General features: G+C 37.7%; 1 pseudogene across 1 annotated transcript; it reads left to right on the plus strand.

Moving 5' to 3' along the window:
* The first annotated feature begins 5837 nt into the window (after positions 1 to 5837).
* On the plus strand, positions 5838 to 10638 carry LOC143550564 (RNA polymerase sigma factor sigA-like; annotated as a pseudogene). The gene is made up of 10 exons (XR_013138341.1): positions 5838 to 5933; positions 6737 to 7497; positions 8264 to 8462; positions 8590 to 8682; positions 8778 to 8906; positions 9006 to 9059; positions 9739 to 9816; positions 9898 to 9960; positions 10060 to 10172; positions 10297 to 10638. The product of XR_013138341.1 is annotated as an RNA polymerase sigma factor sigA-like (transcript).
* The last annotated feature ends 1894 nt before the right edge of the window (positions 10639 to 12532 follow it).

Below are 12532 nucleotides of genomic sequence, written 5' to 3' on the forward strand. Positions count from 1 at the left end.
AAGTTATAAAATATTTACATTACAAAAGATGGAAACAAGTTCCATTTGTGTTTACTTGTTTTAAGTTTACAAAACCACCATTTTAGTTACATTAACATTTAACAAAATTATCCGAGCCATCGGATTCTTGAGCCTTCGTCCTTTAGCTCTAATCTTGGTTACCTGCAAAATGTTATAAAAATACGTCAGCAACGAATGCTGGTGAATATGCTGACGCGAAAATATTTTCTTTTACTTTGTTACCCCTCGAGGGTTACGCATGCCTCGGCCCATCTTGGCTTAGGAATAACAAAGTTAAAACAATATCATTATAAACTCGAGCCTCTACCTAGGTCACCCTAGCAAGACACCGCAATGTCCCGACGTACTTAGGTACCATAAATATACACAAGGTCATTCTCACTCGAACATACTTTGGTTCGGCCCATCGTGGCTGGAGGTCATGACCAGGCGTGGTGCGATGTGCCCACCGCATTTTTCCACATATGTAAGGATCCAGACAAACGTATACTACAGCCTGAGGGCTAGGCTTTTACTCTTATTAATAATGTTTTTAGAGACACTTAGTTTCATGTAAAGTTTTACGCATAACATGTTTGTTTATTTGAAAACAAGTTTGTAAAAGTAGGGCGTATTCACCTTTGATCGGGATCGGTTTCCAACACCGTCCTTGCGTAATCTTTCTTGCTATCTCGCACCTATAGTACGAGTATAACTCTTATTATTCGGATATACAATCCGGCTTAAGACCTTTAGTCTTATTATCTCGATGAACCTTTAGTTCATTTCTTTTACTTTAAAACCTTTAGTTTTAAAAGTGATATTTATAAACCTTTTAGTTTATTATAAAAACCCGACGTTTCTTCCTCTCTAAGAAACGTATTCTTTTTCTTTTATCATATAAGAATATCCTTTATTACTTATATAATATTCATAACAAAGAATTATATATATTTCACACACATATATATACATACACACTTCCATATTTCTTTATTTTCTTTTCTTTGTTATATAATTTCTTTCCATAAACATCGAGCATAATTCCGACTTAGGGCATTAAGCCTTTATAATATTTTATTATTATTTTAGTCTGGTAGTAAGCCTTACCTTTCCTCGGCTTAATATTTCCTAGATACTCGAGCAGCACTTCTACGCCACTTAATCTTTTCAACACTCGCTTTGATCGCCACTTCACTTCGGCACGCTTCTCGAGACACCAACTTTTCACGGCACATACTTCGAGATGATCGTCGGGACGTCGGTACGGGATCACCTTCTTGATCGGAACGTCATCGGGGAGTGGTACGAATATCGAGGTATGGCACGTTTATTGAGGAAATGGGGCACGGTTTTTGAGGTGGATCGTTGGCACGAATTTCGAGGTGTAGTGAGAGAGTAGAGAGATGATTGTATGCTGGATTTTGGTGTGAATTGTGAAGACCCCGGACCTGCTATTTATAGGAAAAATCTTGGATCCTATCGCGATACGCGATAGGCTCCTAGTCACCCATCGCGTAGCGCGATGTAGCTACGCACAGTCACAACGTAGGTATGCCACCTGTTGATACGTGGCAGGCGGTGTGCCACGTGTTAACACGTGGCGGACGATGTGCCACGTGTCGGGATACGTGGCGAGAGGTGTGCCACGTGTGGACGCGTGGCAGTCTTGTGCCAGAGGTGTCAGGACACGTCATCGCGATACGCGATGACGTAGGTCCAACCAGCGATCGCGTATCGCTGTTGACCCTTCCAGAAGGTTTGACCAAGCCCCATCGCGATGGCTTGTCCCTTGTCCCCATCGCGTAGCGCGATAGGAGAAGATAACAGATTTTTCATTTTTAACTTTGGAGTTTGAATTTGGCAGGATTAGTCCCTTAACTTTGAAGAGTTGTCATTTTTGGCCCAAAATTCCCGTGATGTTACAGCCGATACGATATGAACACAATTTCCCAAAGTCCAATGACTTGAACCTGTAAAACAGACACCGTGAGCTCATTACGGGAATGACAAGAGGGGGGGTCTTCCCGTAACCACCCTCCGGCGTGAGAATAAGTACTATTCCGATGAAGATAAAGTACTTAAGTAAGTTGGGAGAGTACAGTGGGAGTGAATGAATTCCTTATGATGATTGAGAGGGTATTTATAGCCGAAGGGTGTGGGGAAGTGATTTGGCCAGCTGTCCTTTAGAAGATGCCTTTATAACCACCTGGACACATGTCCGTATATGATAGGTCAAGTTTATACGTTGCGTGTGCATGTATAACAACCTAGACACGCGTCCTTCTGATATTGGTTAAAGGGTAATATTAGCCATGTCCATGGTTATAACGACCTTTGTCAGGGGTCACTGGCTGATTGGCTGAAGGGGTCACGTATTTCCCAAGAAAGCATCTTGGCAGATCTTCTAGAAGATAATTAGTTATCGACAGCTGTCCCGGAGCATTATCTCGTGGTCATTTTACGCGAAAGGGTATTCTTTCTTGTGGATGACTTTTGAGGGTGCCAGGATGCTTCCGCATGTGCCCTGAGGTTGTTTCTTCCTCAGATGATTTATGCGGATGGTTCATATGCCCCGCGGGTGTCTTATGAGGGACTTCTTGTTGACCTACGGGTGTTACTTAAGGGTATTTGGGTCTTTTTAGTAGGGTTGTTCACGAACCGAACCGAACGCGGGCATGCTCTTACTTGGTTTGGTTTGAAAGCGAGCCGAACCGAGCGGATTGAATTTAAAGAAACGAGCGATATCTTTATGCTTGAACTTGGTTTGGTTTTGAAACCGAGCGGCTTGGTTCGGTTTGGTTTTGCTTGATTTCGTACCAAGTTTCCAATTTTAAATTTCTAAAACTTCAAAATATTATTAATTCAAGACTTTCAACATCTAAATTGTCTAAACTTTCACATTTAAAATGTATAGAACTCATAGATAACAACAAAACATATATACAATGAGTGGCTATGGTTTTAAATTTGAACTTTGAATTCAACACAAAAGAAGAAAATTTTAAAAACTTTAAAAAATAGCATACTTTTATATATACATAAAGTTTATATATAAAACTAATAAATAAAAAATAATTCGAGTAAAACGAACCGAACCAAACCGAGCGAGGCTTTGCTCGTGCTTGGATTGCTTTTAAACCGAACCAAGCCGAACGACTCACTTCCAAACCGAGCCGAAATCGAACGAGCATTTTTCGAGCAAAATTCGAGCGAACGACGAACGAGCGCCGAGCAGTTTGGACAGCCCTACTTTTTAGTACCCTACCTCTATACAAAGGAATATGTCTTCCAATCAAAAGGTTGTGTTTCTAGTCTCGTTAAAGACATGTTGAAGCTTGTTTATATAAAAAAAATTTTACACAGCCATTATCATAACCAATTATGCCAAGTTAAAAAATAAGTTGTTTAAACCCAACAAAATACTCTTTATACTTAATCCCTAAATAATTTTTCGCCTTCTTGGAGCCGCCCCTGTGTAATTCATTAGAATTTGAACTTTCGTAGCTAATGAGTTCGCTATGATGAAGTTATATCGATGTAATGGCAACAATTGTGAAGAAACGTGGATCGACTCACCGGTAGACGATCTACTTTCCTCGAGTGTGATTATGCAATTTCACCGATGGTTTCTCTTGGATCTGATGGATCTGGGTTCTTCCACCTACAAAACGAACAACACCGTCAACTTACCCCTCAGAAAGGGACAGAGGGTCCTCTTTGGGGTAACCCTCCGGTGTGAGAATAAGTATTTGTGGAGAAGATAATAATATGTGAGAGTAAGGAATTTAGAGTGTATTGCTTAATAGCTGAATACTCTGTGATTGTATGTTCTCAGGTGATATGTGATTGAATGTCTCTCCTTGTGGAGTTGATGCTGTATTTATAGTGCTAGGGTTTCCACTGATTGGGCTCAGCCTTGTTGGCCTCCTCCAATCGTTTTGCGCCACGTGTCCTCTGGGACACCTGGTGCTTTCTCATTGGTTGTAATCACGTGGTAGCACATGTGTCATGCTGAGTTGTCCACCTTTCATTTGGCAGCTGTCAACATCAGCATATTCCTATTCCTTAAAAAGATACCTTCTGGAAGATTGTCTGACGTGCACAATCAAGGTTGCCCTAATCCTGATTTGGATAAGGACGAGGTTGATTATGTGCATGTGTGATATGCGCCAATCCTGAGGATGCGCGAGGTCTTCTCTTTATTCTCACGCGCAGATGTTTCATGCGCAGATGTGATATGCGCCGCGCGCTGATGCGCCACGCGCATATGTGATATGCGCGAGCATATGTGTGCCTGGGCATATGATGCCTGAGCATGTGTGGTGCCTGGGCATATGATGCCTGAGCAAGTGTGGTGCCTGGGCATATGCTGCCTGAGCATACGTGATATGCGCCATGCGCGTAGGTTTTGGCTTAGTGCCTTCATAATGTCTTGATTTCAAGCTTCTTGTCTTTATCTTGTGGGTTGACCCGCCTTGCTCCGTGCTGAGGCGGGTACATACCTCTTCAAATTGCAAGTCAGCTAGCATGACCGACTATGTTCGAACCGCAAGCTAAGTGTAATTGGGAATATTTTAGATGTTCAAAAACATACAATAGTTTTTCATTAAAATGTAAAAGTTCTTTATTAATATCTTAAACAACGATTCCTGATATAATAGTTTTTTAGTGCATGTGGGTTAGGGATGAGATCGGGACCGTACCGGTACCGACTGGTCCCGGTCCTGAAAATCGCGGATTCTTGGTTCCGGTACCGGTACCAAAATATTCGGTTCGGTACCGGTACTGGTACGGAACCGGGACGGTACCGGCATTTAAGGTAAAATTCGAGAAATACCGGTCCCGTACTGTACCGGTACCGGTACCGAAACTCAAAACGTTGGTACCGATTCGGTACCGATGGTACCAAATCGGTACCGATTTCGGTACCGGTACCGGTACCAACCGGTACCAGTCTCGAATTTGCACATCCCTAATGTGGGTTGGCTAATTATGCAACTTTTGGTACCTATTTTTTATTTTGTACAAATGACTACCTCAGTTTCAAAAAACATCCATTTTTAGTATTTTTATTTCTAACACCGTCTATTTTTTCCGTTAAGTTAGAGATCATTTGATAACTTTGTTATTTTCTTTGTTTTTTTTCTCTTTTCCTTTAAACATATCTTGTGAACCCCAAATCCCCAAATTATCACATCAAAATCCAAATTCTAATCCTAAATTCCAAAATATCGTAAAAATTCAAACCCTATGATTATATGGAGGTTTGATGATTTAGGATTTTGATTTTGATGTTATGAGTTAGGCATTTAGTGTTTACAAGAAAATAACGAATTTACCAAATTATCCCTGACTTAACGAAAAAAATAGACGGGATTAGAAAAAATACTAAAAATGCAAGTTTTTTAAAACTGAGATAGCCATTTACACAAAATAAAGATTAGATACCAAAGTTACGTAATTGACCAAACCACGTATACTAAAATGACACTTGACTCTTTCTCTAAATACGTAACCAAAAATTTACCAAAGGGTTAACATGGCTACCACACGTCCTTCAAAGTCGACGACAATCTCAACATATGGCTGAGAATCAAGGACACAACACACATAATAACAAACATGACATGTCACTTGTCGATAAGTCCACGTAAGCATGAGGAGATTGGATATGTGATCCAAGAATCCACTAAAAATACTATCTCCGTTATCCCTATGTCTCATCAGGGCCCACCCCAATCACACAAAAGTTTCTATCCCATTCCCATAATATTATTTTTATTACACACATATTTCATATATTCTATAACTTTTTATAAATTAATAAAGGTATACATACATACATATATATTCACCACACATTAAACACACTTTTTTCATATATATCTTTCAAGTTTTTCAGCTAGCAGTTAGCAACTATATCCATTAAGGTAATTGAATTGCTTCTTATGATCTCATATATGTTGATTGTTTGTTAATTAATACAAATATGTTTATATATCTAAGGTGACTTTTGATGTTATTGAAGTATGATGTTACAATATTTTAAGTGAATTACTAGTAATGTAATAATAAGTTAATAGCATACAACCATTGATGATTATTATGATGCAATCTTGTAGCTAGGTTACAAGGGAAGAATAAAGGAAAATTGGATTTTAGTAATCCTAAGTTCCTAATTGTCACATTCACATGTTGGTCGATATTCGATAATAATCAATATTTATTTATTTACACTATGACTAATGATAATCATAACTTCCATTTATTATGCCTAGAGCAATCTCAGTAGCATAATCAGCATAGATTAATGCTTGATTTTCACTTCATTTCTCTCACAATAATAATTATGAACAAAATGGAGAAACGTAATAGCGAAATCAAATGTAAAATCTATGATAGTTATGCTACCGGGACTGCTCTTGGCAACAAATATGAAATTCAGGATTATCATTGGTCAAAGTGTAAGTACTGATTATTATTCAATTTTCCGAAAAAATGCCATTTTAAGACTACCATTTTAGTCGGTTATTTCCACTTAGTCTGCAACTCTAATTTTTGTTTTAAGAACTTCTGTAGAATAAAGAATATGACCAAAGTAATGTTTGTATAATTTCTTATCAATATACATAAACCTATATGTTTGTATAATTGTATTAGTCTAGCAACTGTAAAAGAGTAACATAAATAACTACCTAACTGAAACTGTAACTCAACTCTTCGTAATTGGCAGAACGTTTAAGCGATCTTCAAGAAACCTGAAGTCAAGCATCTCGGTTTACAATTGCCATGAACCGACTGCCTCAAACTATGTGGTACTATTTCTACTAACTCAACTCGCGTGACATATGATGGCAACAAATGCAGTCGTTGGATTAAGAGCAGGCGAACGGTTTTTAACTTCATCATCTTACTACTCTGAAGTCTGCGAAAAGCTATCCTGCAGCAGCAATCTCGGGTTCATATTTGTCCCAACTACAAGCTCAATAACTTCAAAGAAGTCAACCAACTATAGTCATAGTCTTGTAAACAAACGAGACACTCACTCGACCCGAGCAGTTAAAGAACATGTAGATACAGCTATCGACTCTTCAAGTACTACAGATCAATGGGCTCATAGGTTTGACTTTCTGAATGAAGAAGTGTCCGAACATGAGTCTTCGGTTGATGCTTTACTTTTGTTGCATAAATCTTTATTGGAAAAGCAATGGAGTTTATCGACAGAAGAGACGAAACTATAGAAAAGAATAATAAAAAGGTGGTTACTGGTTCAGGGGTGTCTGCTAGAGCACGTCGGTTAAACGCTCAGAATAAAACGTCTTCTGTAAATGGAAATAAGCATTTGAGATCCATGATCAGTCCAGAGCTGCTTCAAAGTTACCAAAAAGGGTATCTTAAAGGCGTAAAAGCCGAAGCGTTGCTGACTCATTCGGAGGTTGTTGCTTTATCCGAAAAGATCAAAATCGGTCTGCAGTTAGAGGAAGAGAAATCAAGGTAATAATAATAATAATAATAATAATAATAATAATAATAATAATAATAATAATAATAATAATAATAATAATTTGTAAATGTTTGTTTATGGATTAAAGGATTTATGGTCTATGAATAGGCCTGTAAACGAACCGAACGTTCGGTGAACTGTTCTTGAACCGTTCAGAAGGAAGTTCGTTTATGTTCGTTTAATTAAACGAACGAACATGAACACTTGTTCCATTCGTTCATTCATGTTCGTTTATGTATTAATAGAAAATAATTAAATATTATCTTGATGGGTCATCTACTTAAAAGGTTTTATATTTGTTAATTTGTGTTCATTTAAGTGTTTTCGTTTATGTTTGTTTGTGTTCATTTACATTTGTTCATATGTGTTCATTTATGTTCATTTAGATTTTAAACAAACGAACACAAATGTTCAATTTTTTAAATAAACGAACATGAGCATGAGTATTTGTTCGATTAAGTGTTCGTGTTCGTGTTCGTTTAAATTTAAATGAAGGAACATGAACATGCCCTTGTTCGTGTACGTTCGATTCGTTTACCGTCTTTCATTATTCACATTGATGAATACATCGGTCTCAATCTCTAGGCTCTGCCGATTTTATTTGTGTTCGTGAACACATTCATTTCCTGAATGAATGTTCGTGAACACATTATTTCCTTAACAAAACATGAACAAGGCCTTGTTTGTGTTCGTTTACGGCCCTATATATGAACGAAAAACTCGTGTTAAGACGAATAATCTTTGAATAATTTTCAGTTTGAAGGAAAGATTGGGAACTGAACCTTCAGAGAAACAACTTGCAGATTTTCTAAACATTTCACAAGTTGACTTGCAAACAAAGCAGTTTGAGTGCACTTTGGCTAGAGAGAAGCTGACAATGAGCAACATCCGTCTCGTGATGTCGGTTGCACAAAAATATAAACATATGGGAGCAGATATGTCTGATCTAATACAGGTACATGTTAACAATACTAGCATCTGTAACTATATAAATATTCATTTTGGCGCAGCTTGTTCTGTACTTCTGTTTCGATGTAATCATTACTTTTTAATTAATTTAATATAATATATGAACAATGCAGGGTGGTTTAATAGGACTACTTAGAGGCATAGAGAAATATGATTCATCGAGAGGACACAAGATTTCTACGTACGTCTATTGGTGGATTCGACAGGTGAGAACCGAGAAGTCGAGAACTACAAGTTTACATTACATTTCTTAGATTTTAAAACGAACCAGTATTTATTTATAATAATTTTTTCATGCCAGGGTGTCACGAGAACGTTCTTTGAAAATTCTAAAACACTTAGATTGCCTACGCATTTGCATGAACGGTTAAGTGAAATACGAAGTGCAAAGGCAAAACTAGAGAGAAAGGGAATAACTCCATCGATTGATGTAAGTCTAACGTTACAGTTATTATCTTCGGGCCTTTGAGCCTTTCTTTATTATGTTCTTTCGCGTTTTTATTTACATTTTTAAAATTTTTTCATACAGAGAATTGCAGAAAGCCTGAATATGTCAAGAAAGAAAGTTACAAATGCCACTGAGGTACTAAAACTTTTAACAATCTCTTATGGTATAATGACCAAAATGACCCTTTTTACCAACAACATTCCTTAACGAACCCCCTCAAACCAAAAATACCCAAAATGGTCACTTTCTAAATTGTGTCGGATCCATCAGATTAAAACTGACATCCGACGGATCTATCTGACACCCTTCCGTTTTTGAACCAACCACATCTAGACACGTATACACTTAAACGGTCGGCCATTGATCTATTCTGTCGGGCTTTATATCTATTTTGTCAGGCCTCCATATCTATTCCGTCGGGCTTCATTTCCGTATGTAATATTATTCCGTCGGGTGGGCCCGGCAGAATAGTTATGAAGCCCAATAGAATATATACGAGGCCCGACATAATATATATGAAGCCTGACGTAATAGATCATGGCTGACCGTTTAAGTGCATACGAGTCTAGATGTGGTTGGTTCAAAAACGGAAGGGGGTGTCAGATATATCCGTCGGATGTCAGTTCTAATTAGTTGGATCTGACAGTTTAGAAAGTGGTCATTTTGAGTATTTTTGGTGTGGGGGGGGGGTGTTGGTCAAGGAATGTTGGTAAAAAGGTCATTTTGGTCATTATCCGAACTTATATCTGCAGTTTCAGTTTCGTTTCATTTGTTATGTGCTTAACCGTGTACGTTTGCATGTATCTCCATGTAGGCAGTCTGTAAAGTGTTCTCGCTTGACAAGGAAGCTTTCCCTTCTTTAAACGGTCTTCCTGGCGATACGCTTCATAGTGTAAGCAATATTAATCAAAACAATGAATCACTGTTTTCATTTATTTTTATTTTTTTAACATATGCTTTGTAATCTTCGCAGTACATTGCAGATGATAGCCCGGACAACGACCCATGGCATGGAGTAGATGAAGGAGCTCTCAAGGTACATAACCTTTATACGAATAGTCGAATACGAAAAAAAATAAAAATAATGTATCTTTTGTCTGATACTAAAGTTAGTTTTTTTGTTCTTATTTTGCAGGAAGAAGTAAGAAATCTTGTTAAAAAGACTCTAGGCGAACGCGAACAAGAGATCATATATCTTTACTATGGTTTGGACAATGAATATCTTACTTGGGAGGATATCAGTAGAAGGTATAACATAACATAACATATTATTTTATTTTATGTATATTATTTAATCTGATACACATTGATATATATATATATATATATATATATATATATATATATATATATATATATTATTATATTTCAGGAAGGGGTTGTCAAGGGAAAGAGTAAGGCAGGTTGGCCTTGTTGCACTGGGGAAACTAAAACACGCGGCGAGAAATACAAATCTAGCTGCAATGCTTGTGAATTATTAATTTTTGGTTCGCTTTTGCGTGAGGAAAAATATCCATGTACATATAAACGGTTCGTCATGTAATTTTTCAGGTACTAATATTTATAAACCAGTATACATTACTGACTCGAAAGGCCTGTTTTTTTTTAACAATTGGAGAGCAGTGTATAGAGAGCTACATATTGCAGGATAATCTATCATTTTGTTCACATTTGTTCAAAGTAATAATTTGAATATGTCATAGTTTGAATTCAACATCTAGTGTAAAAGTGCAGGGGCGTAAGCAAGTCGTCCAGGTTCATAACAATGCTTAACCGACTATTACATTATAGTTATGATTAAGCCCCATAACCGAACTGACTTTGCACACCTCTAAAGAGAGTGTGTTAGAGGCAAACTTTACGTCCATCTAAGGAGAATAGAAAGGTTGTTACCACTGAGACTGAGAGTGTTGGCTTCTGTTTAAAACTTATAATTTATAAACCTTATTTTAATCTACATCACAATTATTTGGGAAAATTCTCATAATGGCTCATTTAGAGAATGTGTTTCCAAGATTATTCCCACTAATTCAAGTTTCCAACTTTGTCCCTTTGGTATCTCGTCGCCGACGACACAACATGATAGCGAACACCGACGATGCATTACTGAAACAAATAGGATAACGACACGTGGCCGGAATAGGTCGTCGACGATGCGTTAGTGGATAACGCATCGCTGCTACCCTACGTTAGCAACATAACACATCGTCAACCCTATGTTATACCCAACAAGTCCCCGGCCATGAGATCCGGCAGGTCGTCGTCGGTGATGTGAACACGGGTGTCAGGTATGGTAGCCAGTCATTGATGTCGTTAACAAGAACACATCGTCTGTGATTAAATGGGCCGAAGAACACATCTTCGACGACCTATTCCGGCCACGTGTCGTTATCCTATTTGTTTTAGTAACGCATCGTCGGTGTTTGCTATCATGTCATCGACGTTCGCTATCATGTCGTCGGCGACGAGATACCAAAAGAACAAAGTTGGAAACTTGAATTAGTGAGGATAATTTTGGAAACACATTTTGTAAATGGGCTATTATGAGAATTTTCCCCAATTATTTTTAATACAAAAATAATTAATAATGACAAAGCACAACAAAGTAACAAAACCGTTGTCCACACTCCAAAACACCATATTTTGAGATCCATGCAAAAGTCAAACCTCAAAATCCTAAATACTAAATTTCTAACACATGTATAATATTATGTATATAACAATCACCCAAATCCAAGCCACACTTTTTTGACCATTCAATCCTCTCATTTCCACAAATACACCATAATTTCAGTCCTCCATATTCACATATTCACAAACCATAATATTATTCACACAACTTCCATAACAAATACAATGTTTAGATCGGTAAGCACCAGCAGGGTTTCAGACGATACATATTACAGCATTTACAGCCATTCGCCTACGTCGAAGGCGGTCTCACCCGTGCTACGAGCATTGGCTCTGGAAGCGAATGAATTGCCGCAAAACGAGTCGTCCTCGTTCCCGTCCACGCCTAAGAAGGATAAGCTAGGACGTGGTCGGTTTTCGGAGAAATCGGTTCATATTATTCCGCTTATTCTTCTGTTATGCGCGCTTGTTCTTTGGTTGTTTTCGAATCCAGGTGAGTTTTATTATTTAGTCGTGTAGGATCGAGTACGTTGTAATGGTGTTAATCTGGAATCCTGGGGTGTGCATGAGTCGGGTGGGTTGAGTTTTGGGTTATACAAGTATTTCTTTCCGTGTGTTATAGCGGGGTATGTTAAACGCGTTACATATTTACATGTTCAAAGGTACCGTGCGTTGCAATGGTGATGTTGCAGGAACTTGATCGGTATCAGTTGGGTTTATTATGGTAAAAGTTCCGTGGCTAAAGTTGAGAATTTAAAAGTTTTGCCGAAAAAGTCTAAAAGTGTAAAATTTTTGTGGCCAAAGTTTATGTTAACAAAGTTGAGGGGCTAACTTGTGAATTTCTAAAACTTTGGTAGTAAAATTTAATGGAAATCAAAGTTTAAGGTGTCAACTTGTAAATTTGTGAAACTTTGTTGGCTTAAATTCTAAAAACACAACTTCGAATGTTCGGTATTACAAAAAACATAAAATTAAAT

This window comes from Bidens hawaiensis, unplaced genomic scaffold, assembly GCF_021521415.1.
Source record: "Bidens hawaiensis isolate Kalapana, Puna unplaced genomic scaffold, B.hawaiensis_p1.1 tig00016054_1, whole genome shotgun sequence".
Taxonomy (NCBI): Eukaryota; Viridiplantae; Streptophyta; class Magnoliopsida; order Asterales; family Asteraceae; genus Bidens; species Bidens hawaiensis.